Here is a 14,762-nt window from a genome sequence, read left to right as displayed (position 1 = left end):
TCTTTTCAAACTCTTGTAGGTGAAAGTATGGGTTTTCATTGCCTTTTCCCAAGAAGGATTGTTCCCGAATCAATTTTATTAAACACGAGCGCAGCTCATAGCCGGTTGTTAGGATAGGCTTTGAAGATTTTGGTGGCTCTAGGCATGCGCTCGTAGGTTTAGTATATTGATTTATAGGTGTGTTATTCATGCTAAAAGAAATAAAACAAAACAAAAGATACAAATTTAAGCTAGGTTCATAGTTAGTTCAACAACTGTTGTCCCGACAATGGTTCCAGAAAGCTTGTTAGTATTTATTCACGCACACAGAAAAGATCTACAAGCACACGGATAACTGTTGTAGCTTTCACCCAGAAGTATTCCAAGTATTGTATCCATAGGGAAATGTGAGAGATTAACTACAATCTAACTTAACTAGGGGTAGCAACAAAGTTAAGGATAAACTAGAGCGTAGAGAGGATTACTAAGGTTCTCTAATCCTAACTTGGGTAAGCTATGTCTTCTATTGTTCAACTGGGTACATTAATAAGGGAAGACACTAGTTGAGGATATTTTCTATTGCAACCGCATCCTATTTAGACTATAGATGAGAGGTGGACTACAAAGAACTCAATGAGGCTATATAGTCACCCTCATGTTCTACCATCGATCTAGAATGCAGGGTGCATCCACAAGTATCCAGAGTCTAAGCACCATGCTTACACCACAATTACTAATTTACTCTTCCCGGATAAAGAATAAAGCACTCAAACGAGTTGTGAACCTAATGAACAATATAAACATGTTACTTACTTGAATCAGAAGTTGATTACTAGAGAAATCTCAGAAGCAAGCTCAAGTAGAACTTGAATTCGCCAAGGTACAAGCCATAGAGAGACCACCGATAGGCCGACACTTCCTCCAAACTCTTTCCTCACTCTCTATCTCACTATTTCTATTTACAAAAGCTAGATCCTAACTTGGAGGACTAATCTTCTCTTGATTGCTTCATCTAATCCTAAGATGAGGATATGAATGGCTCTTGGTTTCTAGATTTTAGGATGCCCTACTGGAGGAGGTACAAGGGTGTATATATAGGGGGCAACATCAAATTTGGACCCTTGAATCAAACCGACCTTAAGCAACGGCGTAGATTTGATCTTTAAGGCGGCGGAGAACCAACATAGCGAGGAGAGGCTGACACAGGGGGCCCACATGCTGACTGGCCTACAGGTGGGGTCGGTCGGCCCACATGGTAGTGGCTCAAGCTAGGTTGCGGTGGTTTGCCTTCTAGAGTGTTCTAGAGTCTTCCTAAGTTAGTTTCGACATGGATAAACATGATTTATTTTGACAGTTGGGTCCACCTTGCTCGTTTTCAGATTAAATCCTCCTGCATTCACATATTCACCAAAACTTATGGAATTCATTAGTTTAAACCCTTGTACCTATGTTTGGTTATGGAATTAAGTATATATGTAGGATATGCTGATGGTTTATGATTGACATTAACTACCATCAACACTCACTTCCACAGGCTATAACACCCTAAAATTTGAATTTCTAGAAATAGAGCTAAAATGGTTTAATTTGGAATTTTGTGCTCATGAAAACGTAGGAAAATAAAAAATTTTCATTAATTTAAAATTTATCATAAGGTATAAACATGTTTGTTGCATTCATGTCGGTCACACCTTGTGTTTCTACGTGCAAAATGTGTTTTTTAAATATGTTTAGGAGACGAATATCTATCTCTAGGAATTTTCTGGCTTCTTTCTAGAATTTAATTCCTGCCTCCTTCACCTTAATTTTTATGTTCCAAGTTCCCAACAATTTTTTATGAGCTCCAAATACTTTGTTTGGGTTCATCATGTTCCAAAGTGTCTCTGAGAATTTTCCCTAAATTTTCAGAGGTCTCGGAGTATTTTTCGTGGCTTAAATAATAATTCTAGACTCTTCTGAAATTATTTTATCCATGAAATTAATTAATTCCGAAAATAATAAATCTCTCATTTTTCCCAATGCTCAAAGCTCATGTGCAATAATCCTAATAAATCCTAAAGGCCCATGCAATTATTTACTAATGGGCTTTTATGAGTATTTAGGCCCATTAGTAAATGTGGAGGGTGCAACATCAATTACTATCATATTGTTAGTTGATGTAGAGGTGGAGAGTTTTTCTCTCTATAAACCTATACCAACCCCTTGGGCAAAGCACACCAAAACTATCGTAAGGGGAGTTCCTAGTTTGGGAAATCCCTCGTATAGTAAATTAGATTTTTCTCATCCTTCTCTCGTTGTCGCCGTTGTCGTTGCCATTGCCATCTACTACCTCGAAGCCGTCTGCAAACCACTGACGAGCTTCGCGTCAAGCAACGTCCGCTGCCGCCCGTCGAGCTGTATGTCATCGATCTTCTACTTATTGCTAGAGCTCTTTGTCCGTGAAGACACACCGCCGCTGCCCCGAAGCCCAGTCCAGCGCCCGACCGAGACCCAGCGTCGTGCTGCGTGAGTCACCGAGATGTGCTAGCTTGCAAGCCAAGCCGGCCATACTACTGTACCCAAATAAGCCAACGAACGCCATGCATGCCTAAAAAGCCAAATACGGTATGTGCACCAACAGCACATACATCCTTCACATTTTTCCTATAATCCATTCTTTACTGTATGATCTTTTTGTTCAAATAATTAGCTATAGCTTTAAAACTCTCCTAGCTTTGTTTTTAGTGCGATCAAGTGCGGAATTTGTAATGACGTGATCGCGGCCTATTAACGTTGTTTGTTCTGTCACGTGCTTATGTGTTTTGAGTTAAATATTAAATTGATTAATATGGATGCAATACTTTGTACAATTAAAAGCAATGTAAGTAAACATCAATCTTTCATAAATAAATATTAATTTGATTATTGAAGGTTATGTAAATATCATTCTAAATTAAAATTAACATAGGGTTTAACATTCTCCTTTTCATATACTAATGTTAATTTGATTACTACTGACATGAATGTGTTTTTAAATTATAAACTACTTAAGGTTAAACATGTTTCATATGTTAAAACTAAATTAGATGCTCTCACATAAAACTTTCTTGTTGCATGGTTAACTTTAATTTGCCTAAACTATATAATAATATTTATAAATAAAATATGATTAGTCTAACCCAGATTTTAGAAATAAAATATGTTTTGTCTAATCTGAATTAACATGCTTCATATAGTTTTGCTAAATTAAAACAAATCAAGCAGGTAGGCTTTTCTTTACTTTTATAATATAAATCTCTGGGTAGTCGTTCCTTTCAACGGTAGTTCTGTTCTCAGCGTTTCTTGTGATCTTGTGACCGTAGTGACAAGCTCTCTTTTAGTATGTTGTTTTTCTCTCGTGTGGTGAATTGTTCTTAGTTGCTTTTATTTGTTGCTTGTATGTTTGCCTATGCGTCATTCTTGCTATGAGTAGAACGAGAATCGTTTGTGAGCGATGAAGACCGGAAGGTGATAACCAGAAGCAAATTATGGGGAAGTTTGATCAAGTGTAAAAGGCAAGTATAGCATTGAGATCTTCCTTGTTACCTATTCACCTTTAATCATTTAATTCATACTGCATGTGTCTACCTTGACTATCACTAAGGATTTCCTAGTACTTTGTACCTTGTGCCTTGATACCTATGGGGTATTGCATTGGGTAGTTTGATGCCAGTGCTCAACTACAACCATGATCTTGTAACTTGACTAATGGTATATGCAATAAACACTAAAAGATGCTTTTTAGCAACATGGAACAAGGGGCTAGAGCATTGGGCTGTTTTTATGGTGCTCTAGATTCCTCTCCCTAAGGACTTATCTGTAAGTGATCATCCGGAACTTATAGTACAGCTGTGAGGGCTATATGGCTCTGGCTTTAGCTCAGTATGAGGACCTTTTCTAGCTTGTTAGAGGTTACCTTTATGGCGCAAGAGAGGCTCCAGTTTGTATGATCTCGGCCTACCAAGAGGGAGCACTTTGGTTTCTTGGTATTTTGTTAGTCACTCCTTGGAGGGGGCTCATGCATTTTGATGGGGAAACCTTAGCAGCCCTAACTTGTTAGACGAACCTTTGAAAGGCTTCATAGTGAACCCTGCTGACCTTCCTTGGTAGTGGATCAAGAGGTTGGCCGCCTCGGGCGAAAGTGTAAATCACGACTCACAGTGAAAGTGTATAATCTCTGCAGAGTGTAAAACTGATATATCAGCCATGCTCACGGTCACGAGCAGCCTTGGAACCCTTACGGAATAGATAATCACTAATGGTTAATGATGATGAACACAGATGACACTGATGATGAATATGCTCATTAATGATTATTATTATGCTATTCATTATTCATGTTTACCTGATCGTGTATTTATGGGCTTATGATAACTTTGATGCCACCCTATTGCTAAAAGATGACTCATTAAAAGCTAATCATAGTTAAACCTAGTGTCAGCCTTTTGAGCCTCATGAACCCCATGTTATATTTGTTGAGTACGACATGTACTTACGCTTGCTTTACTTTTAAAATCTTTGGAAAAATCCTGGATGGGTACCAGATTGCTAGAGTTTGGAGATATTAGGCTTGTGATCAACCAGTCAGTTGTCCCTGTGGATTTGGAGTCTTCGCCTAATGATCGGAGTTGTCTTTCCGCTATGTATACTCTAAGGTTATAATCTTTATACTAATACACTATGTATTTAAGTATTGTCTTCTGATATTACCATTATTTGTAGCTATATGTGAGTTTTGACTTCCTGGGCTGACATATAGTGTGTATCTGGTTTTGTTCTTAAAATTAGGGTGCTACACAAGCCACCGTTGCTGCCCCAGCCGATAGCCGCTAAGCGCATGTGCCAGGGTGCCTAAGGTCATCCCTGGCCAAGCCAAGCGCACCCCCCAGCGCGGCCGGTGATGGTAGTGCTTGTGCGCCGCTGCTCGCCATCGGCTCCCACCCCAATGGCCGGAATCGACCAGCCCCGACCTCCCCTCCAATGGCAATGCCGTGTGCTCAAGTGTATGTTGCAAGAGTATGTTTCATGTTGCAAACATATGTTTTCAAATGTTTTAGGTATTTTAGACGTATGTTTGAAGTGTTTCATCTGGATGTTGTAGAAGTAGATTTGTATGTTGTATAGCATGCATGTTGCAAGCATATGTTTCAAGTGTTTTAGGTGTTTTATACATATGTTACAATTGTTTCATCTGGATGTTGCATATATTTGCAATGACTACAAACGTGTTTTCAAGTGTTTTAGGTGTTTTGCAAATGTATCATACGTATGTTGCAAGTGTTTAAGTTGTTTCAGACGTATGTTGTAAGTGTTTCAATAGGATGTTGCAAAAGTAAATCAGGTGTTGCACATGTTGTAATGAGACCCACCTACCACAACCGCCTGCTAGAGCTGTTGGGGTGCCATTCATGCACGTGGGAAATGGAGGGATGGAGCTTGGTGCGGCGGTGGGTGCAGGAAGGGGAGGGGTGGTGGTAGGGGCACGAGCGTTCCACACGTGTGTGTGCAGTAGAGGTGGTCTGCCTGTGCGTGCAACAGGCGTAGGCATAGGTGCAAGCAGTCCCTCGCCTGTGCATGCAGTAGGCGCGAGCGTCTATCCGGACGCCCATGTGCTAGCCACGCCGTTTAAGTTTAGAAGCAAGAAAAGTACATTGTTTTGCTTGCTTAGGGCTATACTGAACGGTGATTCATGGATAAGGAAAGCTGAGTTGTCCTTGTGATAATTTTTTCTCTAGTTGGTGTACGGAACATACCACAAAAGGAAGTAGGCTATCTGTTGTCACGTTATTTTGTGGAGCGAGCTTGACGAATTGAGCTGCGAACCAACCCTAAGGAGACTAAGGAGATTAGCGCCAAGTATAATGCCTTTTGGACCATGGATATGTACGCAAGAGCCTTAGTCCTTGTGTTGTTCTAGTTATTTTGGTTTCAAAAAAAGAAAGCAGTTGGCGCATGTTTGTAGATTGTAGAACCATTAACAATATCATTATAAGATATCATCATACTATTCCTAGGCTAGACGACATGCTTGATGATTTAAGTGGTTCTATAATTTTTTTCTAAAGTAGACTTGAGAAGTGGATACCACCAATAAGAATGAAATTAGGAGATGAATGAAAAACATCTTTTAAAACCATGTTCGGCTTGTATGAGTAGTTAGTAATGCCATTTGGGTTAACTAATGCACCTAGCACTTTCATGCAATTAATGAACGAGGATTTACGTCCTTCCATTGCAAAATTTATGTTGCATTATTTTGATGATATTTGGATATAAAACAAGTCATTAATTGAACACCTAAATCATGTGCGTGTTGTTTTGATGCTTTGTGTTTCATTAAGTTGAAGAACAAGAGGCGTTCTTTGCTCTATTGATGGACAAGCTTACTAACGCGCCATTGCTACAACTGCTAGATTTTGGTAAGACTTTTGAGCTTGAGTGTGATGCTAGTGGAGTTGGCATTGGTATGCTCTTATTCATTCATTAGAGACATGGGAACATTATTTATGGCCTAAAGAATTTGTTCACTCTGATCATGAATCACTAAAACATATTCGAAGTCAAAACATACCGAATCGTAGAGATGCTAAGTGGGTTGAATTTATTGAATCTTTTCCTTATGTCCAAACACAAGACATGCTAAGTGGGTTGAATATTATTACTGAAGCTTTGTCTAGACAATATACTATGTTGTCCCAACTTGATTCTCGTATATTTGGGCTTAAAACAATTAAAGAACAATATGTTAATGATGATGAATTTAAAGTTGTGAGGGAAAATTGTAAAGATGGACGTACATGGAACAAATATGTGATACATGATTTTTTGTTTAGAGCTAACTGCCTATGCATTACAATTGGTTATGTTTGTCTTTTGTTGTTGTAGGAGGCGTATGGAGGAGGATTGATGGGACATTTTGGTGCCAAGAAGATGGAGGAGGTGCTGGCCACACACTTCTTTTGGCTGGATGAGACGAGATTAGAGTGGTTCGTGGCTTAGTGTGCCATATGCCAAAAAGCTAAGTCACGGTTGAACCAACATGATTTGTATATGCTTCTTCTTGTTCCTTCTATTCCTTGGGCTCATATATCTATGGACTTTGTTTTGGGATTGCCAAGGACAAGAGGGGAGCGATAGTATTTTTGTGGTGGTCGATTATTATTCTAAGATGGCACATTTTATTCCTTGTCATAAAAGTGACAATGTTGTTTATATTGTTGAGCTCTTCTATCCAGAAATCATTCGCTTGCATGGTATGCCTTCTACTATTGTGTCAGATCGCAATGCAAAATTCTGAAGTCACTTTTGGCGCACTTTCTGGAATAAATTGGGGACAAAGCTGTTGTTTTCCATAACTTGTCATCCCCAAACTGACAAACAAACTAAGGTAGTGAATCAAACATTGTCCACCACGTTGAGAGAAATCTTGAAGTGCAATTTGATGTGGGAAGAGTGTTTGCTGCATGTGCTGTTTGCATATAACAAGCGGAACACTCCACCACCAAGGTAAGTCTCTTCCAGGTAGTATATGGATTTAACCCCATACTCCTATTGATCTTTTGCCTTTGCCAACCACTGAGAGAACATATAATGATGCTAAAGAGCATGCTGAGTTTATTCTTAAATTGCATTAAACCACAAAGGCAAATATTGAAAAGATGAATGAAAAATATAGAATTGCTAGTAGTGAAGGTAGTTAAACTTGAACTGGGTAATTTGGTTTGGTTGAACTTGAGAAAAGATAGATTTTCAGAGATATATAAGTCTAAATTAATGCCAAGAGATGCTGATCATTTTAAGATAATTGAGAAAATAAATGACACTGCATATAAACTTGAGTTGCCACCCAAGTTCAGGATTAGTCTCACATTTAACATTGCAGATTTGAAGCCATACTTGAGAGAAGAAGATTGGAGGATGACTCCACTTCAAGAGGGGGAGAATGATGAGGGCATCCCTCCTTCGGATGCACCCACTAATCTTCCAACTATTGTGCAAGCTCCAATGACTCGAGCTCGAATGCAACAATTAAATCTAGATGTGGCTTGTTCTTAAGTGATCCTTTTCATAGTTTTGACAACAGATTGCTACCTAGTGATGTTATCTTACTTAGGAACAATAGAGAGGATCACGAAGTACTTGGAGAGAGCTATGGAGGTTAAGAAGACCAGCAAGGACGTCCAAGCCAACCTGGAGGCGTAGTTCAGCTCAAGTTTGAGTCTCTCTCGAGCCTTCAGGACTAGCTTGCAGTAAAATGGATGACCAAGATGCATATGGACTCCGTTTATGATGATACACATTTGCATGGAAAGTTAATTTCATAAGGTAAACAATAGCTTTGTTTGAGGTCCAAATTCGATTGGAGTCAATGGCAATTATCGAAACAATTCAGCGTCTAGAATCTAGTCAAGGTGCTGCATCACCATCTTTTGGTTCATTCGGCCATGTATCATCTTAGAGCCCGTTAGGGGGTGTGTCTAGGGGGTGTGGCAACCCTTAGACCTTATATTGAGTATTCACCACCCATGTTAGTATTCGGGTTTTGCTTTAGATCAATCTGTCATTGAACAGTCATCAGTTATCAGTTCATGAAACCCCACATTTGAGATCTTAATCATATATCTGCAACTATCACTTTACTTGAGTTGCGTTTTATCTTGTTTTTGCTTGTTTTCTTCGATTTGTAGCAGAGATTAACCTTCTCGACAAGGTCGATTAGTGACATGGTTGATAACCAGAGGAGACGAGGTGGCAAGGTTGTAGAGTTTGGATCGTTGTGATCTGAACCTAGATCGGTGTGTCGCTCTCCAACAAAATCATTGTTTACCTCGACCTAATGGAAGATCTGGAATCCCCATCCCCATTAAATATCCTATAAAAATTCCTTCTACTATTCACAAAATCACTAGAGCAAAGTCGTAGGTACAATAGGTGATCCTAATAGCCACTACAAGCAGTTGCTCTAGTTCACTTCAAGCATGTAGCAATTTTTTCTATCCTAATCACTTCAACACACAAAGCTACTAGCTACACCACCACACTAGAGACCAACTAGTAACTAGTTACAACCAACTACTCTAGTGCTACTACTAACAAGAGAGCTACCACTACTCAACCACACAAGCAACAAGCACTACACTTGTGAGAATATGAATGAAATACATGTGTAGTGATTATACCGAACCGAGCAAGAGAGATGACACAATCATTTTTTCTCCTGAGGTTCGGTTGCTTGCCAACAACTTAATCCCCATTATGACAAGTCTTATAGAGAATGATTCGCTGCACTCACTAGCGTAACAAGCTAGAACCACAACTTGGGTGTCACAAGAATTAAGCCCATAAGCACTCCTTCTAGCCACGAGCAATTTACTAGAGTATCCCATCTCACTCCGCAAGGTGGGATCAAGAACCTTTTACAAGAACTTGATGGGGGATGGAAACAATCACCAATGCCCCTCACCAATCACTGAAGCTCCAATCATCTCAGTGACGGCAACCACCGAGTGTAAAACGAACACCAAGCTTCAACAATCACTAGTGCCACCAAGATGCAATCAGCCAATGCAATGCTCTAGTGATGATTCGACCTCTCTCAGCCACGAGCAATTTACTAGAGTATCCCTTCTCACTCTGCAAGGTGGGATCAAGAACCTTTCACAATTAACTTGATTGGGGATGGAACAATCACCAATGCACCTCACCAATCACTGAAGCTCCAATCATCTAGGTGGCGGCAACCACCGAGTGTAAAAAGAACACCAAGCTTCAACAATCACTGGTGCCACCAAGATGCAATCAGCCAATGCATTGCTCTAGTGATGATTCGACCTTTCTCAAATGCTATTCAACTTTTGCAAGTGTCAACCTTGTTTATATATCAATAGTAACATGTGAGAATTCATATTTGATTTATATTGACAATTAAGTCAAAATGATATAATGTGATATCATTTTTATAGCCTAAAATTATATGGAAATGCATATCCACAAAAACTAAAGAGAGCAACGCATTAGGTCTTCTGGATAGACACAATGCCTTGGTGTATATTTAAAGTGAAATAAGTTAGCAAACCTTGCATGCAAAACATAACAAAAGGCTCTTCTAGTGTATTTATAAAATTAAAGCTTAATTTATAACCTCAAATATTGGAGAGAGGTTTTCACAAAATCTTGTAGAGTGGACACATCCTGTTTTTTAAGAGCATACAACCGGTTCGATATGGAACAATATTTTTTGTTAGTGAGATGTTTACAACCCGTTTGTGTTACAAAACAATTGTTATTCTAATCTAATTCATCATAAGTAGTTTGTGCTATGAACTAGTTGTGATTGGTAGCATCACAACTGATTTTTGGCTAACCAAATTCTTGTGATAGGGATGTTTAACCTTTCAAATGTTGTAAAGGGATTGGAGGGTTCTTTCAACGACCATCACTACTGGTGCGTCCATTAATGATTGTAATTAAAGGACGGGTTGTAAAGCCCCTTTCTATTCTAGCGTGAGCAAATTGTTAGGCGTGCCAAACCAACCTAAGGTTACCACATCAAAATCTGCTACACACTTCTCACCACACTTTCTAAGTGATTAGCCCATGGGACCAAATAAAAAGCATAACTCAGTCAAACTAGATCCTGTTTACAGATGTAGCTCTCTATGAACCAAATAAAAGCATATACACAGTCAAATTTGCCTAAACTTGGACGTGGTAACATAAGTGGCTCTTGGTGTTAAAGAAGAAACTAGCTAGGTACAGTACAGGTGTGCGCAGCTAGTTATGTGAAACTGGACCCATCCATGGCTACCAAAAGAACGATTGTGTCAAATTTTGCATCACTGGGAAAGTTAGAAACAACTCGGCTAAATTACAGCGTCCCATCACATCCATCTCTAGTCACCCCCAATTTCAGGGCCCGCACATTTGACCCTGCAATTGACAAGGAGAGAAAACTAATCAGTAATTTAAGGTGAAACATACCGACGTTATTCCAGACAGTTCTAAATATGCGGCTGAATAGCCTGATGAGATAAGGCTATCGACTAGAGTCAATATCCAGCATGTTCATGATGCATAATAAGTAAAATAAGCATATCAGCAATTATCAGATATTTAAATGTATAGATCTTAACAGTAGATGATTATGAGGACATGTAAAAATTTGATGGATAAATATGAAAGCATTTTTATTAATTCAGAAACATAGTAGCTTTTAACCAAGATAAGAACAAGTACAAACATATGAATAGCCAGTATATTCTCAAAAAGCGGGCTATCGGCTAAAACAGCCGATTCCAGTGAAAATAAGCGCATAACATGCAAACACTGAACCATTAAACATGGACAAATTCATAAACTTATCAGATCTAACATATTATCTCTAACAGTGGGGTTTGATCAGGATCGATGGCAGACATAATAAAGATAACAAATTAAACCTTCAAAGAGTACGAGCCTGTACATACTCAATACAATCGTGAAAGCATACTACGATCATGAAAGCGCAGGCAATCGGCTAAATAGCCGATGCGAACATAGCATGCAACCAGAGACTATGTTTGACCATAAGCAAGACTTATTAATTGATAATTTCCGATCTATAGTGCTAACAGTGGGGTCGATCGGATCGATGGCAGCCATAATAGCAGTTCTAGACTAGATTTCATCAACTAACAAGCTTTATTTAGGATCAAACATGCCTTGACCACATGCTATCTTCCATCAAGATTGAAATAAAATGACTAATCTAGCCGAAACCATCATCAAAGTAAGATCTAGACGGTGCAAAGTGACAAGACGATAGTTTAATGAGATATAAAGCCGGTCTATTTCAATCTTAATTGGACAAAGAGTGATGTCGTTACAAATAGTAAGAATACTAATTATAACAAGATCGATAACTAGCAAATCTATTAAAAATAGCAAGGAAACCCTACCAATTTTAATAGATTTAACCGATAACTAATCCATACCAAAATTTGTATGAGATCGAGCCGGACCGATGCAACCATGCAAATTTTGATAAGAATCAAGAGGTAACTTGTATCAGAGATTGTAAGAGATTCGAGCTGGACCAATGCAACCTTACAATAACTGATGATAACTAACTTTTACAAAGCTTGCAAGTGGTCAGACCTAACCGATGCAGCCTTACAAACAAAGTATAAGTCATGACGGATACTCACAAACAAATCGGAGGTCAGACCTGACCGATACAGCCCTACTCGCCCGAAGAACTCATTGAGATCTACTCTACTCCTACTCCTAAGTGGTGGCGTAAGCCAAAAAATAAAGGTACAGGTTTTTGATTGATCGCAGAGATGTCTGTTACAATAGTCGGGGTTCAATACTTATACCCGAGGCTTGACTATGGGTCCTGATCGAACAAGACTGGTTACAAAATTTGGAAAAGAAAACAAAATTTCCTAAATTATGATAACTTAGACCCCCAATCTTCTCCTTCTTACGTGTCTTTTTGTTTATTTGCCGTCATCTCTCATCCGTTGAAGTCCATCTGAGGGATAACATCATTACTATTTGGCCAACCTTGATGGCAATTTGGTTAGCTAATTTTGTTGAAATTTTTGGCTTTCCTTGATAATTCCCTAAACTCAGGGTCTTCTCATTTTGAACCAAATTTCGGTGTCAATACATGCCCCCTAATTTTAGGATAAAAAGTATTTTATTCCAAAATTATCCTTTATGACCATTGCACGCGTCGCCTACCTTGAAATCTCCACTTGGTCTCTAATTTCTTGGGTCTGGAGCCCTACCAAAACTCCAAAATGGTCCTTGTCTTTTGGCTCTTCAGCTTAAGCCGAATGTCGACATAAATTTCCAAATTGCCCTTGCTCCTTCCAATCGATTGCTCCGCTTCATTCCTTTCTTGCTGTAGTTTCCAAATTTCAAACCCTAGTAGTTTCAGGGCATAAACTTCAATGTAGAATCTCATCATTCCTTGCATAGCTTTTAGGGCAGTCAGAAAACTTGTACCACCAAACTTGTTTCGCAAACCCAGATTCAATATTTGAATTAGATGGCGATCGTCGACCATGTTCTAGAGGTATGAATCTATCATCCCCCCACTAGCCTGGTCTTGATCGGTTCTAGCATCTGAATTAATCTCTCCCTATCTACCTCAAGAGCTCAAGGATGAAATTTTGATCCTCAATGGTCAATACCAAAAACACATACCTTTTGGAGACTATGGGCGATCCGGATCCGACTGAGCTCATCAACTTAGAGACCAATAGGCTTCCTTTCGAGCTTGGCCACACCAACTTGATGGTTGGAGGGATTGGTACCACAGAGTCACAAGGACACATCGAGCCAATTGGGTAATCCATGACTTGGATCAATGTATAACCATGTCCTTATCTAATATGAAGAAGAATGAATCATTGCTCATATCTGCTTCTTACTTTTGGTCCAATGTGTTCAATGCCTTCATGTTTGGCCACGAGCTTATGATAGTGGCTCTAGCAGATATTCATATGTTAACCGGCTTTAGGATTGCAGGGCCTCTCCAACCTTATCATCTTCTCAGCAAAGCAGAGATTAAACTCAATATTCCCCGATCTAGACGGTGGATGTTGGTATATTTTAACACACAGAGATAAATATTTAGGCTCACGGATACCGCTATAGCTTTCACTAGGAGGTATTCCAAGTATCGTATCCATAGGGAAACATGTGAGACTAACTATGGTCTAACTTAACTAAGGGTAGCAACAAGGTTAGGATAAATAGCAACGTAGAGAGGATAACTAAAGTTCTCTAGTTCTGACTTTGGTAAGCTTATGTCTTCTATTCAACTAGGGACATTACTAGGGAAAGATGCCAATAGAGGATGCTTTCCTTTGCAACCGCATCCTACGTTCATCTACAAATGGGAGGTAGACTACAAAGGATCAATGAAGCTATATAGTACAGGCTATATAGAACTTCTATCACTCACACGATCTACCACTTTTAGAATGCAGGGTGCATCCACGATTAACCTAAGTCTAAGCACCATGCTTACACTTACGATTAATACTCTACTCCCCCTAGGAAGAGAATAAAGCACTCAAAAGAGAGTCGTGAACCTGAAGAACAATATAAAAAAGATGCTTACTTGAATTAGAAGTTGGTTACCAGAGAAATCTCAGACACAAGCTCAGATAGAACTTGATTCCACCAAGGTACAAGCCATAGAGAGAGCATTGATAGGCCAGCACCTCCTCCAAACTCTTCCCTCACTCTCTATCCCACTATTTCTATTCATAAGACTAGAAACCATAGAGAACTAATCTTCCCTTGATAGCTGGCTCTGATCCTCATGATATGAATTAGGGTTTCAAGATGGCTCTAGGGAGGGTGGCAGGGGCTGGTATATATAGGCTGGAGCATCCAACATGAGCCCTTGGATCAAACTGACTTAAAGGATGACATAGATGCAACCTAGGAGGTAGTGGAGCGGTTACATCATCGCTTGTTTCTATACCTATGTTTGGTGATGGAATTTATTAGTTTAAACCCCTATACCTATGTTTGATGATGGAATTAAGTGTAAATATAGGTTATGTTGATGGTTTATAATTGATGTTAGTGACCATCAATAGTGGAGCGGTTACATCATCGCTCACTCTTCTATGGATCATCGTGCAGTCCAAATGCCAATCACTTGTTTCTAGCAGAACGCTTAGCATGGGGTGGCGACATTCCTCTTGGCAAATACCTGCTAAGATCTCCGTATTCCATGACAAACCAAGTATCCCAGAGGC

Source organism: Miscanthus floridulus, chromosome 7, assembly GCF_019320115.1.
Source record: "Miscanthus floridulus cultivar M001 chromosome 7, ASM1932011v1, whole genome shotgun sequence".
Lineage (NCBI taxonomy): Eukaryota > Viridiplantae > Streptophyta > Magnoliopsida > Poales > Poaceae > Miscanthus > Miscanthus floridulus.
The sequence above is the reverse complement of the archived record's forward strand: the minus strand, read 5'-3'. Positions refer to the sequence as shown.